Here is a 6470-nt window from a genome sequence, read left to right on the forward strand (position 1 = left end):
CAGTTGTAGAAAAAAGCATCTACTAAACACAGACTGCTTCAAGATTGGATAATATCAAGAGTTTTGCATGTATTTTAATATTTTGAAACTTTTTGAACTTTTTAAGGTCGAGAATTTTGTTCGGATTGGTGGTTTTGGCATGTATCCGACTATAATGAAACACGCCCCCTTTCACTAAACTTATATAGTGAGACGAAATGTTGATTTTTATATTATGCACTTTTAAATAGGGATGGACATTCGGGGTTCCAATCGGGTTTCGGTTTTATCTAATCGGGTTTCAGTTTTTCGGGTTTATCAAAATCAGCTCCATTTGGATTATATGAAAGTTCGGTTCGGAGCCGGTTCGGGTTCTATCGGGTTTGGGTTGGGGTTAGTAAATCTTCAAAGAACCGGTACAATCCAATATATTTTCGGGTTCAGGTCCCAATTGGTTTTTCAGTTTAAAAGTACCTGATTTTTACCTATTTATAACCAAAACATGAGTAAAATCGGTTCTTCAGTTTTAAAATACCTGATTTGTACCTATTTTGTAACCAAAACTTAAGTAAAATCTATTAAAAAATAAGCAACATCAACCGTGATCATTCAAAATCAAACGAAAAGTAAAACATATTTACTGATAAAAAGAAAACCAAATAAATAAAAACATAAAACGAAAACCAAGTTCTCATGAAATGAGAAACATTGTTTAACGAAAACAAAATCTAAATCTAAATACTTCAAGATTCAACGGCCATCTTCAACCATCAACCTTCATGTAATAGAGTCGGGTTCGGATTCATTTTTATCGGATCGGATTCGGTTCGGGTTTTCGGGTTCGGTTTATTTGCTCAGCCCTACTTTTAAAGCTCTTTTGTTAGAGGGTGTTATTGGTTTATGTATTTTAATGAATTTGAAAATCCAAACCAAATTCAGTGTTATTGGTTTTATGATTTTAAAATCTATATTCAAATCTAGTGTTATTGGTTTTACGATTTTAAAATAAATTTCAAAATCTAATGTTATTCAAAAACAAAGAACTATTTAAGGATTTGATTTGAAATTGGATTTCAGTGGATTTATGCATGTTTTTAGAGTAAAAATACAAAGGAGCAAATATTGAGTTCAACCTTGTTATTTTGATTAGATTTGTAATATTGTTTTTCCAGTTCTTTACATTTGGACAAGTTTTCACGTACATAATACGTTTTCTATTTGTCAACCCCGTCAATATCCCAAAATCTATGTATTCAGTCAATATATTATTATCTGGGTAACAAATGAATTCTCAACTTGTTCAATTTCTAATCACCGGCGATAGTTCAAAGTTTTGAGTTATATTATCTTGTATGTAATTAACTAGCTTTGGACTTTTCTAACTGTTACCTTGTCACTTTCCCACACTAACCAACAAAAATTAGTATATTCGAACAATTTCTCTGTCTCAAAACATTTTCCCTCGAGAACTAGTAAGGTCATTATTTAGGTCTAGTTACAATTCACCTATTTCGAATTATTAAAATACATCAAAGTCTCATCCCACTTAATTGTAATAACTCGTTGCTTACTCGATTGGATCCACTTTATTGATCCATTTTATTGATTCAATCTAGTTACTTGCTCGATTGAATCCATTTTATTGATTTATAACAATTCACCTATTTTGATTTTGAAACTCATATAAATTATTCCTAAATCCACTTGTTTGATTTTTAAAATCTTGGATTTACCAAAGATTTTTAAACCTAAGATGATTTGTAAATCCATTAAAATCCTAGAACCAATAACTCCTAATAAGTGTCACCCAAAAGTTAATAATGTGATTGTAAAAGAGGCTGCAAATAAGGTTTTTATAACTTTTTTTTTTGTCAACTATTTTTCATCAGGCCTCGTAGACTTAAAAGGAATACAAATTAAGATAAAGCTCACACACATAACCCACTAAGATAAGGATAATACAACACAAGAGTTATACGTGTAACCCCTAGGTGAAGTCTCTGCTACGTGGCCTTCATTTATGAATTGTGTTGTCTCCACTCCACCGCTAGTGAAACTGTTACCGCCGGTACTCCTTTGTTCCTTTTGCGGTTTGTTGCCGGAATCGACAGTGAGATCCGGAATAATCACCAGTCTTTCAATCCAGAATTTTCTGTTGGATCCAGAGAGCAAGGAATTTGTTGAGACGCCTTGAACAGACCTCAACTCTACTTTTCCCGTTCTACAAAACCCATCGAACAATCCACTCTTCTTAATCTTTGATTTTCAGAGAAACTTGCACTCATCTAACCCGAGAATTAAACGGTTAAGTGAAGATTGACTCTTTTAATTCAAAGATTAAGCATAACCAACGAAAACCAAGACCTCAAGAATTCCGAACTTTTCTTCAAACAAGAAGAAACATTAAGAACAAGCAAAATGATGAGATAAAATTTTTTATTGCTATCAATCCAAATCGGAAAACAATATAGAACCTTGAAGATCAAATCCGATTTGAGAATGAAAAACACCACAAAAGATTCGCCGTGCGAAATATGGAAATCGCCAAAGCGAAGATAGATATCCGACTAGCGGAAGCAAAAGTTCGATCTATTGATCGAAAGTTTTATAAACAACAAAAAAACAACAAAACATCTCGAAACCCTCTGAAAGATCGGAGTTTGGTAAGAGGGTCCCGAGAGAGTTTTCTCTCTCTATAGGACGAGAGAGAAACTTGGTTTTAAGGTTTTTATAACTAAGTTTGAGATTTTGATATTGGATATTTTATTAGGTGTGAAGAAAATGATAAATTACCAATGAAATTACTTGGATTGTTATTCCAAGGAAAAAATCATTTCAGAGAAGAATGTATGTCTTTGGATCTTTCTTTCTTACTTCAATTCCATTTCTTCTGAAAGTTTGTGCATATCTCTACAGTCGCATCATAGTTTAGATTTGGCGTCATTATTGATTAGAGACCTACGAAGAGCTTAGAGATCAATGAAAGCTTTTGATTTCCCATGTCAACCCTTCCTTTTTAAATCCTCCTGAAACTCTTTTTGTTTCCAGTATCCAGGCACTGAATGTTTTTGACAAAGCCCCTAGTGTGGATAAGGAGGCTTTCGTTGCTCTTCTATTGTTGATGATGTCCATGTGGGTCCAGGTTCTTCCATTTGGCATAGTTGTGTCTTGAGAGGTAACCCCCGAGGACTACTTTACCATTTCATAGGTATTTTCCTTTTAAGAGCAAAAGACGCTCTTTTTATTCAAACGTTCCCTTAGCTTTTAACGACTTATTATGGTTTCCCTACAGGAGATGCTAACAGCATTAGCGTCGGAGCTGGGACTAATATCCACGACAACTATCTTGTCCATGTGGCCGAGTCCAAATTAAGTGGGAACGGCTTGCCCACTGTCATTGGAGACAATGTCACAGTTGGTAAATCCTCAACATCTTTGGCCGCTTAACTCAATTTTTAATCTAAGGTAATGGATCAAATGAATTGAATTTTGGGGAGCAGGTCATAGTGCTGTTTTACATGGCTGCACTGTCGAAGACAAGGCCTATATTGGTGCTAGTGCAAACCAGGGCCGGCTCATTGGGGGACAAGCGGTGCGACCGTCCCGGACCCAAGCTCGTGTCCCACATATAAAAATAATTAAGGGGCCCAATTTTTTTATAAATCTATATTTTTATATATAAAAAATTATAAATATAATAAATAAAATTGAAAAGGGTCCAAAATTATTTGATATGTATATAGTTTTATTTTCATTACAAAATATACAAAATATTACTGATTGTTATGAATATTATGGTGATGCCATTATGGCAAGTCTTAGATATGCTTGTTCTCCAAGCTTTACTTATTTTCCAAGCTTTACTTGTTCTCCAAGTGGCTTTGTCTCCAAGTTATTGTAATCATATATAAATGACTCATTACTCATGGAATAATACACACCAATTTCCTCTCTTCTCTTCTTTACTTACAACATGTTATCAGCACGAAACTCTAGCAGTCTTGAGCTAAAAGGTATAAATTTAGTTATGTTTTTATTCTTTGTTCAATCCTTCTTCAAACCATGTTTATTATCGATTCATGGTTTGTAAGAGTGGGTTTATACACAATATGAGCTTAGGAGCTTTAGTCGACAATACTGATTTGGCATTGTTCCAAGAAAAAAAAATCATTTGATCAATGATCTTGTCGATGTTTATAAGCTGATGCTCAGTATGTTATATTTAATATTTGCTTGATTTTATATCATATGTTTCACATGTTATCACGTTATGTGAAAAAACAAAACGTTTTAGTTTTGATTCATTCATTAAAATGTTCGTATTGATTATTAACCTACAACTTTAATATTACGGCTGCATATTTTTCAACTTTAACAATTGTTTAATAATCTACAGCTGCATATCATTACTACGGCTACATATCATGTTTATTAATAGACATGTAAACTGTTAATGCTTACGAATCATATTTGCTAGCCACATCACTTAATACAATTATTGATTTTATTTCTGATACATGGTATCTCTTTTCTCATATGGTTTTATTGCTTAAATGTATTAGCTAGTCAACATGTATTATGAGTGCTCTTAATACTCCGTATGAGTGCATATTTATTAAAAGCATAGGGTTGTCTATTGAAATAATAGGTTAAGAATTATTTATGTGTACGGCTGTAACCTATCGATATATAATTGTTAAAGTTTAAGAAAATAGATTATTTCCAAAGTCGACATTTCCTTACATAATTTGCTCGTCGTTAATGATTTTGCATTTTCCTTATTTCACTTATAGAAAATTGCTTATTATTATTTCACTGAACTATGTCGAGATACCTAGTTGTTTGACAATAGAAATATATGTTCTTTTGTTTGATTAATATTTGATATATAATCAGTTTGAACTTCTTATGTATTGTTAATACTGATATTGGTCTAATGTTAAATATAATTGGTTTTGATGTTATATATTGATGTTTACTAACACGTTAGCCATATTTATATGAGCAAATTTTGAGTATTTCAGAATTATTTATCTTCTTTTAAAGAGAAGAGATCATGTGAAATTATATCCAACCAAGATACATGAGCAATTCAAATTCTCATCTCCGTTGCACTTTTTACCAAGATAAGTATTTTATTTTTCATGCTTTATATACAAGGGTAATAATTTACATGAAAATTGATAAATGTGATATAAGATTTGTTTAGTAAATTTATTGATTCCTTGTTCAATAGCATGAAAGTAAAGAAGTAGCACACATGATGATTACTATAGAATATTATCTATTTCTTTATATAATAAGATCTATGTTAATACATATTTTATATAATTTGAAATAGTTTTATTATTATATTTCATTGCGATTGTATATGTGAGAGTTTTAAATTTAAGGCTTGACCTTAAAAGATTCTATAAGTTTTGGAGAATAATCTAAAGAAATGTATAATCACCTGAAGTGATTGCCTATAGCTCATTATGTATTTTGCATCTAAAGATTACAAGACCTGAAGTCTGTAATATATCTCAACTATATTGGAAGTTAAGTTTAAAAATAAAATTCTCGAATTTTATTTTTAATGATGCATATATGTGGGAAAAATATATATTTTTCACACTAGTAATGTTGTCCAGCAGACACATGATTGGGAAAATAGATTAAAAAAAAGTTTATAACTATATTTTATCTCTTTGAAATTGAGAAAAAATAATGAGCTATTGATATTAGATGTTAAATCACGTCTAGTTGATTATAATCATTCTCCTGAAGAGAATATGACATTTTATATTGAGAAAGAAAATTAACACAAATAGTATTGTTCAAGAAAATGAACATAAAAGTGGTTGTAGACGTGAATGTGATTATAAATAAGGTCAAGATCCAAAGAATTTCTTTTTAGAACTCATGCTCTCTAGTTGAAAAAATAAAGATGATAAGAGATATGATTCAATCATCCAAAGATGAAAGAAAATTATTGTGAGTACAATACAAGGTAGTAAAACCTTATAGAATGTTCAAGAAGAGGATATATATGATGCTCGAGAAGAGTACATAATACTACTGCACATAAGAATGCGATTTAAAATCCTTATTGCATCATATTCTTATAAGTCTCAAAAGTTAAAATGATTTGAGAAATAATACATGACCCATGTAAGGTAGTTTATTGATTCAAAAATGAGATTCATTCGAGATTGATAAACCTATAGTAATATCATCTCGAGGAGAAAAGTTAAAAAATCTCATTACAAAATATACAAAATATTACTGATTGTTATGAATATTATGATGATGCCATTATGGCAAGTCTTAGATATGCTTGTTCTCCAAGCTTTACTTATTTTCCAAGCTTTACTTGTTCTCCAAGTGGCTTTGTCTCCAAGTTATTGTAATCATATATAAAGGACTCATTACTCATGGAATAATACACACCAATTTTCTCTCCTCTTCTTTACTTACAACATGTTATCAGCACGAAACTCTAGCAGTCT

The 6470-nt window shown here is 31.3% G+C and overlaps 1 pseudogene; it reads left to right on the top strand.

The window, feature by feature from the left end:
• The first annotated feature begins 2513 nt into the window (after positions 1-2513).
• On the top strand, positions 2514-4571 carry LOC106314214 (annotated as a pseudogene).
• The last annotated feature ends 1899 nt before the right edge of the window (positions 4572-6470 follow it).

This window comes from Brassica oleracea, chromosome C9, assembly GCF_000695525.1.
Source record: "Brassica oleracea var. oleracea cultivar TO1000 chromosome C9, BOL, whole genome shotgun sequence".
Lineage (NCBI taxonomy): Eukaryota > Viridiplantae > Streptophyta > Magnoliopsida > Brassicales > Brassicaceae > Brassica > Brassica oleracea.